Source organism: Pongo pygmaeus, chromosome X (assembly GCF_028885625.2).
Source record: "Pongo pygmaeus isolate AG05252 chromosome X, NHGRI_mPonPyg2-v2.0_pri, whole genome shotgun sequence".
In the NCBI taxonomy this organism is placed as follows: domain Eukaryota; kingdom Metazoa; phylum Chordata; class Mammalia; order Primates; family Hominidae; genus Pongo; species Pongo pygmaeus.
Genome location: NC_072396.2, coordinates 74,088,787 through 74,101,138, shown reverse-complemented (window position 1 = coordinate 74,101,138; position 12,352 = coordinate 74,088,787).

Below are 12,352 nucleotides of genomic sequence, written 5' to 3'. Positions count from 1 at the left end.
TGTAACAGAAGCTCAGTAATTCTTTTTGTGGCCGGGTGCAGTGGCCCACGCCTATAATCCCAGCACTTTGGGTTGCCTAGGTGGGAGCGAGGATCACTTGAGCCCAGGAGTTCCAGACCAGCCTGCATAACATGGTGAGACCCTGTCTCTATAAAAAGTAAAAAAAAAAAAAAGCAGGGCATGGTATTGTGCGCTTGTATTCCAAGCCACTTGGGAGGCTGAGGTGGGAGGATTGCTTGAGCCGGCTGCAGTGAGCTGTGATCACACTACCACACTTCAGCCTGGGCAACAGAGCGAGACCCTGTCTCAGAAAAACCAAACAAAACAAAAAACAGAAAAGGAAAAGAAAATGAATTTACTTGATCATGTTATTATTTGTTTTAGATTACCAGAAAGTTGGTCTCTATGTAAAGAATAGAAATAATGGAACCGAAATGAGAATTTGTTAGTATATCACTCGGGTTGATCTTGAGAGCAGTCAGAAATTTCTCTAGAGTGTAGAAAGGGAGTTAATCTAGCTATTCTTATTTGATGAAAAATATGTCTAAGAATATCCAATTTCCCATTCATTGAAGCATTGCTTATCATAGTGAAAATGTGAGAACAACATAAATTTACAATAATAAGGAATAGTTATTTTAGGATACCACAAAAGGATAACACAGTAGATTTTGAAAAATGTTCAATGGCAAGTATTTTAGTTTGCTAGGGCTGCCATAACAAAATAGCACAGACTGAGTGGCTTAAACAACAGAAATTAATTTCTTCACAGTTCTGGAGACTAGAAGTCCAAGATCAAGGTATCAGACAGGTTGGTTTCTCCTGAGGCCTTTCTTCTTGGCTTGCAAATGGTCTCCTTCTTGCTGTGTCCTTACATGGTCTATTCTCTGTGTGTATGTGTCTCTGGTGTTTCTTTGTATGTTTAAATTTCCTCTTATAAGGACACCAGTCAGATTGGATTACAGCCCACCCTACTGGCCTCATTTTAGTGAATTTTCCAAATTCTAATGCCCTGCTTCTCTTTTATTAATAATTTAAAAAAATGTTTTGAGACAGGGTCTCACCCTGTTGCCTAGGTTGGTGTGCAGTGGTGTGATCATGGTTCACTGCAGCCTCCACCACCCAGGCTCAATCGATCCTTCAGCCTCAGCCTCCTGAGTAGCTGGGATTACAGGTGCCCACTACCATACTTTTAAAATTTTTTGTAGAGATAAGGTCTCACTATGTTGCCTAGGCTGGTCTCAAACTCCTGGGCTCAAGTGATCCTCCCACCTCACCTCCCCAAAGTGCTGGAATTACAAGTGTGAGCCACCATGCCTGGCCCCTGCTTCTCTTTTAATTACAAGTTCCAACTTAAATTTTGCTCCCATATCTGATCTCAGGCTGTTAGATGCAGCCATGCCACTTCTTGAACACATTGCTGCTTAGAAATTTCTTCCACCAGTCTGGGCACAGTGGCTCATGCCTCTAATCCCAACACTGGGTTGCAGGTTGCAGTGAGCTGAGATCTCATTTCGCCAAGGCAGGATGATTGCTTGAGCCCAGGAGTTCCAGACCAGCCTGGAAACATGGCAAGACCCTGTCTCTACAAAAAATGGAAAAAAAAAATGGCTGGGTGTAGTGGTATGTGCCTGTAGTCCCAAGCTACTTAGGAGGTTGAGGCAGGAGAATTGCTTGAGCCCAGGAGTTTGAAGCTACAGTGAGGTATGATCCTGCCACTGTACTTCAGCCTGGACAACAGAGCAATATGCTGGCTCAAAAAATTTTTTTTTTCTTCCACCAGATACCCTAGGTCATCACTCTTAAGTTTAGCCTTCCAGAAAGTCCTAAGGCACGGACACAATGCAGTCAAATTCCTTGCTAAGGCTTAACATGGTGACCTCTGCTCCAGTTCCCAATAAGTTTCTCATTTCCATCTGAGACCTCGTTTGCTTGCCTTCACTGCCCATATCACTATCAGCATTTTGGTCACAACCACTTAACCAGTCTCTAAGATGTACCAAATTTTCTTCATCTTCTTGTCTTCCTCTGAGCCCTCCAAACTCTTCCAATCTCTGCCCATTACCCAATTCCAAAGTCACTTCCACATTTTTAGGTATCTTTATAGAAACACTCTACTCTTGGTACCAAAATCTGTATTAGTTAGAGTTATCCAGAGGGATAGAACCAAAAGAATATATATATATATATATACATATATATGTGTATATATGTATATATGTATATATATAAATAATATGTATATATGTATATATGTGTGTGTGTGTATATATATATATAAAGCTTATCTGTTAGTTTATATATATGTTTATTAGAAAGAATTGGCTCACACAATTGCAAAGGTGAAGTCCCACGGCAGGCCAGCAGCAAGCTGGGTAATGAGAAAAGCCGGTAGTATGGCTTAGTCCAAATCTGAATGCCTCAAAACCTGGGAAGCCAACAGTACAGCCCCGAGTCTGAGGCCAAAGGCCTGACAGCCCTCAGGAGGTACTGGTGCAAGTCCTAGAGTCCAAAGGCTGAAATCCTAGAGTCTGATGTGCAAGGGCAGGAGGAATAAAAGCATCCTACTCTCAAAGGGAGAGAAAAAGAGGAAACTAAGCAAGCTGAATATCTCCCTTCTTCCACTTGCTTTGCTTATGCCCCACCAGCGGCTGACTGGATGGTGCCTGCCCACATTGAGGGTGGGTCTTCCTCTCCTAGTCAGCTGACTCACATGCCAATCTTCTCTGGAAACACCCTCACAGACACACCCCAAAACAATGCTTCACCAGCCATCTGGGCAATCCCACAATGCAGTCAAGTTGACACCTAATATTGACCATCACAAGTAGCTGATTGTTGAAAGAGCGGCACCTCCCTCCGCTGTCTCTTCCTTCCTCTCTTGCCATGTGATGCCTGCTTCCCTTTGCCTTCCACCATGAGTAAAAGCACCCTGAGGCCCTCACCAGAAACAGATGCTGATGTTACGCTTCTTGCAGCTTGCAGAACCATAAGCCAAATAAATCTTTTTTTCTTTATAAATTACCCAGCCTCAGGTATTCGTTTATAGCAATGTAAACGAAGTAAGGCACCCCTCCTTTGACGTCTAATTGCAAATTCCCATCCTGAGAAGATGTGGAAATTAAAGCATCCATATATTGTACTTTAGACTGCTGTTTTTCTCTTTCTATGGGACCAGACTACATAAGATGTCAAAGCAGGAAACTTGTATTGCAATGGTCTGCCAGGTTCACCCTACTATGGTATTATGTCTCACTACATGAGCACACAGTCACCATGGTGACTGTTTCCAGATAGCTTTAGAATGACCTCCATTTCCTACACAGTATGTTTGTGTCTTCTTATTCCTGTCTTTTAGGGGCTCTTTCTTCCTTCACAGCTCTCAGCTTTAAAACGTACATACGTCTGCCCCTTCTTCAGAAGCAGCTGGTTCATCTAACTCGACCACTCCTCCTCAAGTGCCTTTTCTCTTATCTGCAGGTGCTCAGATCATATTGGCTCCCTTCCATGAGGCAAACTTGTAGAATCTGTAATTAAGGAGACATAATCTAGGTGAATGAAGGACAACATGGTTTTCATTAGAGGGTTAGCATTCCTAATATTAAGAGTTTATTAAAAGGCTAATAAGTAGGCAGATAGATGAGAAATAAGTGAATGAAATCTAATTAAACTTCTAAAAACTTTTTGAGAAGGCTTTATGTCAAAGGTAATTAAAAAGGAAAGAAAATATCCTTTTTCCCCACATAAAGACAAGCACTTAGTAAGATACCAGATGCTGGGGTTGGAAGAGGAATAAAATGATCTCTACATTTGAGAAGGCTGCTTAGTGGGGGAAAATTTATTAACACAATTATTCTTTAATCTAAGAAGTGCTGTATTAGCCATATAAACGGAGGAACAAGAAATGAACAAACTACCCTGGAAGTGAGAGGAGTCAGGTATGCCTTCACAGAAGTGATATTTGAGATGGGACTTTGTAGTGGATATTAATGTTTTTGTTTATTTTATTTTTTTCTTCATGTCAGATAGGTAATGTGCCAATTTCACAGGTTTGAGGGAAGCAGGATGTTAAGGTTTTCATGTTAAGGATTACGTCCGTACATAATCCCCCCTTTTCTCCTTCTTAGTTTTGAACCAATTGAGATGTAAGTCATAAGAGACAAGTAAATGGAGATCAAAATGTCAGCATTCTTACTGATGAAATTGTTGGTGGACATGGCTTTAGATCTGCGGCCAAGCAGGCCTTTTAAACACCCTCTGCCCTGAATTAGAGAGACTGACTGACTTAGGTGGGTAAGCTAGGCCACCCTCACAGAGAGCAAATCAGAATGCACCCTCTTTGCAGACAGGATGGCTTCAAAAGTGGGAACCAGGAAAAGCTGAGCCACACATTACCCAGTACCTTCTCTCAAATTCATTAGTCAGGTTAGTCAATTTTTTTTTTTTTTCTCTAGAGAGCAGTAGTGAGGAGGCAGAAAGAGAAAAAAGTGGTTCACTCTATAACAGCAGACATCTATCTCCTCTGACCTGTGGAGATCTGCCCCTCTCTGTCGCATACAATTCTATTGGGACTGTGCATAAGAGTTCCTTACACTCCACTCCTAAGTGCAGAGGTGGGCACATGACCCCGACTTGACTATTCATGGCATCCTATAACTTTGGGGTGGCCACAGGTCTCATGCAGGGCAAGCCAGGGTCATCATATGAAATGTGATATATGGACAAAGTCACTGGGGGCTAGAGAGTCTTTCTTTTGGATCACAAGCTGTAAGATATACCACATTTATATCACAAGCTGTGATAAGCAAAGAGGAATAGGACCTGGAGGAAGGGAGTCTTGATGACGGTGTTTGAACCTTGTTCCTAAAGTGACGTTTTTCCTTACACTTACCAGTTATATGAGCCTTGTCTTAGTCCATTTAGTGTTGCTGTAAAGAACTGCCTGAGGCTGAGTAATTTATAAAGAAAAGAGGTTTATTTGGCTTACAATTCTGATGCCTGGAAAAGTTCAAGACTGGGCATCTGATGAGGGCCTCAGCTGCTTCCAGTCATGGCAGAAGGTGGAGGGGAGCTGGCATGTGCCAGCCTGTTTTTAACAACCAGCTCTTGTAGGAACTAACAGAACTAGAACTCACTCACCCCCAAGGGAGGGGCATTAATTTATTTATGAGGGATTTGCCCCCATGATCCAAATACCTCCCAGTAGGCCCCATTTCCAATACTGGGGATCAAATTTCAACATGAGGTTTGGAGGACAAACTTCCAAACCATAGTAAGCCCATATCCTTTTTTTTTTTTTTTTTTTTTTTTTTTTTTTAAGACAGAGTCTCACTCTGTCTTCCAGGCTGGAGTGCAACAATGCCATCTCGGCTCACTGCAACCTCTGCCTCCCCAGTTGAAGCAATTCTCCCGCCTCAGCCTCCCGAGTAGCTGGGACTACAGGCATGCGCCACCATGCATGGCTAATATTTTGTATTTTAGTAGAGACAGGGTTTCACCATGTTGCCCAGGCTGGCCTCGAACTCCTGAGCACAGGCAATCCACCCGCCTCGGCCTCCCAAAGTGCTGGGATTACAAGCGTGAGCCACCTTGCCTGGCCCAGTGTAATACAGTCTTGAAACATGGGTTGGCATTTTTTAGGATAGGAAGGAAAGGACATTTCGGGTAAAAGAAAAAGCATGGGCAAAAGCCTGGAGGTTAGAAAGGTTCAGCTGTGGCTACCATAATACCAAACAAAAGAGAGAGAATTGAAAATGAAAGAAAACATCTTAAGTGGAATAGTGTTGCAAACACCCATTTCTAATAAAATAATTAAAAAAATAGAAATAAACATTTTCTTCATGTGGTAAGGAGACTTCCCAACCAACAGTCACACTTACTCCCTTTTAAATTGAAAATAAAATAAGGATGTCCGTTATTGTCATTATTATTTAATATTGTATTGGGTGTTCTGGCTAGTGCAATAAGATTTGAAACAGAAATAAGAGGAATCATTACCAGAAAAGAAGAGACAAAAATCATTGCAGATGATGCAGTTGTATGCCTAAGTGTTCTCCAAATAAGAAAAATATACAAAATCCAGTAGCAATCTTGTATGTCATAAATAACCAATTAGAAAACATAATAAAAGAGATCCTAGGCATGACACTAAGAAATATATATATATATATATAATATTTTAAAATAAACTCAATGAGAGATATGACCTAAGAAAAACTACAAAACTTAACTGATAAATGTAAAATAACTTAAATAAAGAGGCATCTTTTGTTTCTGGATAGAAAAACTAAATGTAAGAATATTAGGCCAGGTGCCGTGGCTCATGCCTGTAATCTCAGCACTTTGGGAGGCCGAGGTGGGCAGATTCCTTGAGCTCAGGGGGTCCAGACCAGCCTGGACAACATGGCGAAACCCCATCTCTACTAAAAATACAAAAATTAGCCACGCATGGTGGTGCACACCTGTAATCCCAGCTACTTGGGAGGCTGAGTTGGGAGGATCAGGATCACCTGAGCCTGGGGGGTAGAGGCTGTGGAGAGCCATGATCATGCCATTGCACTCCAGCCTGGGTGACAGAGTGAGACCTTGTCTCAGACAAAAAAAAAAAAAAACCACCAAACCGAAAAGTTATAGCCCCAGATATGGATGGATGTGGCTCATAACACCTGGTGAACTGATGTAGCTGTTAGATGTTTGCAGTGTATGCATGTGCTCACTATGTGCATAACTGCGTGGCTTGGTTTAACTGGACACGGTTTTCCGCATTTGCCTATTTCCTGATGATGAAATTGCACATTGCACATAAAGGCAAAATTCACATTCTGCTCTAATTGTTGCCTAACATATCAATTGCCTTGGAATAAAAACAATCATTATAGCAGAACCGACTATAAAATAACTGTTTTACTTTGAAAGATAAACTGCTTGGAGTACTTTATAAAAGTTAAGTCTTGCTTAACAAATATTAAAACATAGTAAAGCACCTATTATTTAAAATGTTGTGTTGGGAAAAGAAACTGGAAACCACGTGAACGTGCATAAATAGGGGACTAGTTAAATAAATGAAGGACCAACCATACTGCAGAACACTTAGCCATTTAAGAGTGAGGTGGGCCGGTTGCGATGGCTCACTCCTGTAATCTTAACACTTTGGGAGGCCGAGGCAGGTGGATCACTTGAGATAAGGAGTTCAAGACCAGCCTGGCCAATGTGGTGAAACCCCGTCTCTACTAAAAATATAAAAATTAGCCGGGAGTGGTGGCGGGCACCTGTAATCTCAGCTACTCGGGAGGCTGAGGCAGGAGAATCGCTTGAACCTGGGAGGTGGAGGTTGCAGTGAGCCAAGATCTCACGCCACTGCACTCCAGCCTGGGCAACAGAGCGAGATTCTGTCTCAAAACAAACAAACAAACAAACAAACAAAAGAGTGAGGTGGATCCATGACTACTGATCCAGAAAGCAGTCCAAAATATACTTTTAAGAAAAAAAAAAGATGAAGGGCAAAAGAATATGTATGCAATGTCATATTTGTATTTTGAAAGGATATATGTCTTTGTATTCCCTGTATTTTCTTGTATAGGTACAGAATCTGGAAGAAAGAAAAATAAACTGTTAACAGTAGGGATATCAGCTGGATGCGGTGGCTTACGCCTGTAATCCCAGCACTTTGGGAGGTTGAGGCAGGTGGATCACGAGGTCAGGAGTTCAAGACCAGCCTGGCCAAGATGGCAGAACCCCGTATCTACTAAAAATACAAAAATTATCCGGGAATGGTGGTGGGCGCCTGTAACCCCAGCTACTCGGGAGGCTGAGGCAGAGAATTGCTTGAACCCGGGAGGCGGAGGTTGCAGTGAGCCGAGATCACGCCTCTGTACTCCAGCCTGGGTGACAGAGCGAGACTCCGTCTCAAAAACGAACAAAACAAAACAAACGAACAAAAAACAGTAGGGATATCACATTGGATGAGAGGAGATTTTTACTTTTTATTTTATGTTCTCTCACTCTGTCACATGAACATGTTTTGCTCTTGTAATTTTTTTTTTTTTTGAGACAGTGTCTTGCTCTGTTGCCCAGGCTGGAGAACAGTGGTGCAATCATAGCTCACTGCAGCCTCATACTCCTGGGCTCAAAAGATCCTCCTGCCTTAGCCTCCCCAGTAGCTAGGGCTACAGGCACAAACCACCATTCCCAGCTACTTTTAAACAATTTTTTTGTAGAGGTAGGATTTAGCTATGTTGCTCAGGCTGGTCTCAAACTCCTGGCCTCAAGTGATCCTCCTGCCTCAGCCTCCCAAACTGCTGGGATTACAGGTGTGAGCTGCAGCATCTGGCCTGCTTCTGTAATTTTTAAATTAAAAGCTAATTTTAATGTGCTAAAACTGGAACCGGGACTAAAATAAATAAATAAATAAATAAATAAATAAATTTAATATGCTAGCATAAATTTAGTCACAGATGGAAAAATAGAAAATCCAGAAATATATGCTAGCATATTTAAGAATTTAATACATGATAAAGTACATATCATCAAAGTCAAAGAAGAATGAGTAATGAATTGTGTTAGGCTGACTGATTTGTATTTTGGCAAAAATTCAAGTTACATATGTACATATATTTCATATTTTGTATATCAAAGGAAATTCAAAATGTATTAAGAGTTATGTAGAAAAAGTGGGATATCACCTAGGAAAGTGTGATAATTTCTAAACTTTTAATTTCTTTTTCTTTTTTGAGACAGGGTCTTGCTTTGTTGATGGAGTGCAGTAGAGTGATCTCAGTTTACTGCAGCCTTGACCTCCCAGGTTCAAGTGATTCTCTCACTTCAGCCTACCGAGTAGCTGGGACTACAGGCACACACCACCATGTCTGGCTAATTTTTGTATTTTTAGTAGGGACAGGGTTTTGCCATGTTGCCCAGGCCGGTCTCAAACTCCTGAGCTCAAGAGATCCACCCACCTTGGCCTCCTAAAGTGCTGGAATTACAGGCATAAGCCATCGTGCCTGGCCTCAACTTTTAATTAAAAGAAAATCAAATATATGGATAATTTGAGTAGTATAAGCAATACCCATATTGTTCACCTAGATTCACCACTTTTCAACATTTGTCACATTTGCTCTGTCTCTCTCCACACACATGCACACCCACACATTATTTTTGCTCAGCCATTTTCAAGTTTATTACACTTCATCCCTAAATATTTAGCACATATCTCCTAAGAACAAGGACATTCTTTCCTACATAACCTCAATATTGTTATCATGCACAAGAAATTAATATTGATACAGTATCATTATCTAATATACAGGCCACATTCAAATTTCTGCTTATAGTCCCAATCATCTCCTTTATAGCTGTTTTTTTAGAATTCCAATCCAAGTTCCAGCTGGGGACCATGCACTTCATAGTGTCATGACTCTCAGTCTCCTTTAGTTCCTTTAGAACAGTCCCCCTACCTAAAAAAAAACTTTCTTTTTCTTTTCTTTTTTTTTTGAGACAGAGTTTTTTTGCTGTTGTTGCCCAGGCTGGAGTGCGATGGCATAATCTCGGCTCACCTGCAACCTCCGCCTCCCAGGTTCAAGTGATTCTCCTGCCTCAGCCTCCCGAATAGCTGGGATTACAGCCAAGCGTCACCACGCCCGGCTAATTTTTGTATTTTTAGTAGAGATGGGGTTTCTCCATGTTGGTCAGGCTGGTCTCGAACTCCTGACCTCAGGTGATCCACCCGCCTCAGCCTCCCAAAGTGCTGGGATTACAGGCGTGAGCCACCGCGCCCGGCAAAAAATCTTTCAAGACATTTGCAGAATTCTAGCTAGTTGTCTTTTGTCGTACAGAATGTCTTACAATCTGGATTTTTCTGGTTACATCCTCACAACTAGTTTCAGAGTTAAACGTTTTTGGCAAAAATATGTCATGGATGATATGTACTTCTCATTGCATCACATCTGCCGGCATATAATGTCAGTTTGCCCCATTATTTGTGGTGCTAAACTTGATCACTTAGCTAAGGTATTTTCCACCAGATTTCTCCATTGTAAAGTTACTGTTGTAGGGAGAATATTGGCCCCCGTGACTTTTTCCCTTGCTGCTTGTTAGAGCAGTGAATATATTTCACTGTATGGAAAATGGGCTTTTGCAGAGGTAATTAAAGTTACCAACTGGCCAGTGCAGTGGCTCACACCTGTAATCCCAGCACTTTGGGAGGCTGAGGAGGGCAGATCACTTAAGGTCAGGAGTTCGAAGCCAGCCTGGCCAACATGGTGAAACTCCGTCTCCACTAAAAATACAAAAATTAGCTGGGCATGGTTGCACATGCCTGTAGTCCCAGCTGCTTGGGAGGCTGAGGCAGGAGGATCGCTTGAACCTGGGAGGCAGAGATTGCAGTGAGCCAAGATCACACCACTGCACCAGCCTGGGCGATAGAGTGAGACTCTGTCTCAAAAACAAAACAAAACAAACAAAAAACAAAAAACAAAAAACCCAAATACAGGACCTTTCCCTTTATAATTAAACTATAATCTGTGGGGTGGTACTTTGAGGTCATGTGAATATTTTGCTCCCCAACACCCAGGATCATCTATTGATTATCCTTGCCTGAATCAGTTATTACTTTGGTGAGTGCAAAATGGTGGTTTTCTTTCTTTCTTTCCCTCAACTGAATTACATTTTATTTATTTATTTTATTTTCGGCTTTATTGAAGTATAGTTGTAAATAAAAATTGTATATTTTTAAAAGTGTACAACATGATGTTTTGATATATACATATAGTGAAATGATTATCATAATGAGGCTAATTAATTAACATATCCCTCACCTCACATAATTACTATTTTTTGATGTGATAAGAACATTTATGCTCTACTCTCAGCAAATTTCAAGTATATACAAGAATATACAATACTATTAACTGTATCAAGCATAATACAGTGTTATAACTATAATGACCATGCTGCACGTTAGATCCCCAGAACTTATTCATCTTGCATAACTGAAACTACACCCTTTGACCAACATCTAGGCAAATTTACAGAGACAAAAAGTTGATTTGTGGTTGCCTAGGGATACGGTGAGGGGATTGGGAGAAAATGAGGAGTGTCTGGGAATGAGTACAGGGTTTCTTTTTGGAATGATGAAATGTTCTAAAACTGATTGTAGTGATGGATACACAACTCTGTGACTGTATAACAAATCCTATTGAATCGTACTCTTTAAAAGACTGGATTTCATGGCATTTGGATTTTATCTCTGTGATACTGTGATTTATAATCAATCTCATAATGCAATCAATCACCTAATCTAAGCAACCAGATCATATACACTAATATATCATTCCAAATATGTATCAAGTTTTTCTTGAGTACTTTCCATGTGCCAGGCAGGAAGACTTGACTTCATAATCTCATCTAAGCATCACAACAACCTTGTGAAATATGTATATTATGTCCAGAAACTGAGGCTCAGAGATGTTAGGCAATCCACAGTGGCTGAGCTGTGAGTTTAACCTAGGTGCAATTCCAAACACAGCACTCCTAACCTCTGTGTAATAAGGTTTCTGTTGTATAGTGTGTGTTTTCTTTCCCTAGTTAGATTAGGACTAGGAGGGCAAGGATTTTATTTTGTGTTTCCTTCATAGTCTCTTCATTGCTGTACTAGCTACTACACATAGTGCTCAATAAATGCTCAATAAATACTTAATGAATGCCAAATGGAGCTGCAGCTAGTTGAAAATACCAATTCTTTCAAAAAGGATTTAGATTTTAGATTCATGGGTAATATATTCATCATGGATCATTAAAAGAAGCAAGGATATTTGAGTCCATCCTTAATCCCCAAGATGTCTTGGTGGAGCAGGGACCACACTTTCACAAACTTTGGTGCTTTCTTATGAGTAAGAATTGATTGGATCAGATGGATTATGGATCTGACCCAATGTGATCATTCTTAGATTCTTCGGGTCCTTTTCTGTTTCCTAGTATCTCCTAGCCTAAACGGGCCTACCCTGCTGCTGGTGCCTCTCCCTGTTTGTCTTTCCTTGCGGCCACATGCCTCTTCTTGTGCATTTGAATAAGATATGGTGCCTACGGGAGGCAGGCATTGAAGTCCAACAGGCCAGGTTTTATCAAAGGTGGTCAACAACAATTATGGTGTGGTGTCAAACAAGTCATGCCTCTGAGCCTCAGCTTACACATCAGTAAAATGGAACCAAACAAGCTTCCTCCTCCAAGATGTCAGTATTGTCAGAATTTCACATTTAATAGTTTAATATTTATAGGCAGCTGGAGACACATTATAGAGAGATTGGGGCCTATAAATCAATCTAGACGGGATTAATCATCTGTATACAGGTGGCTTGAA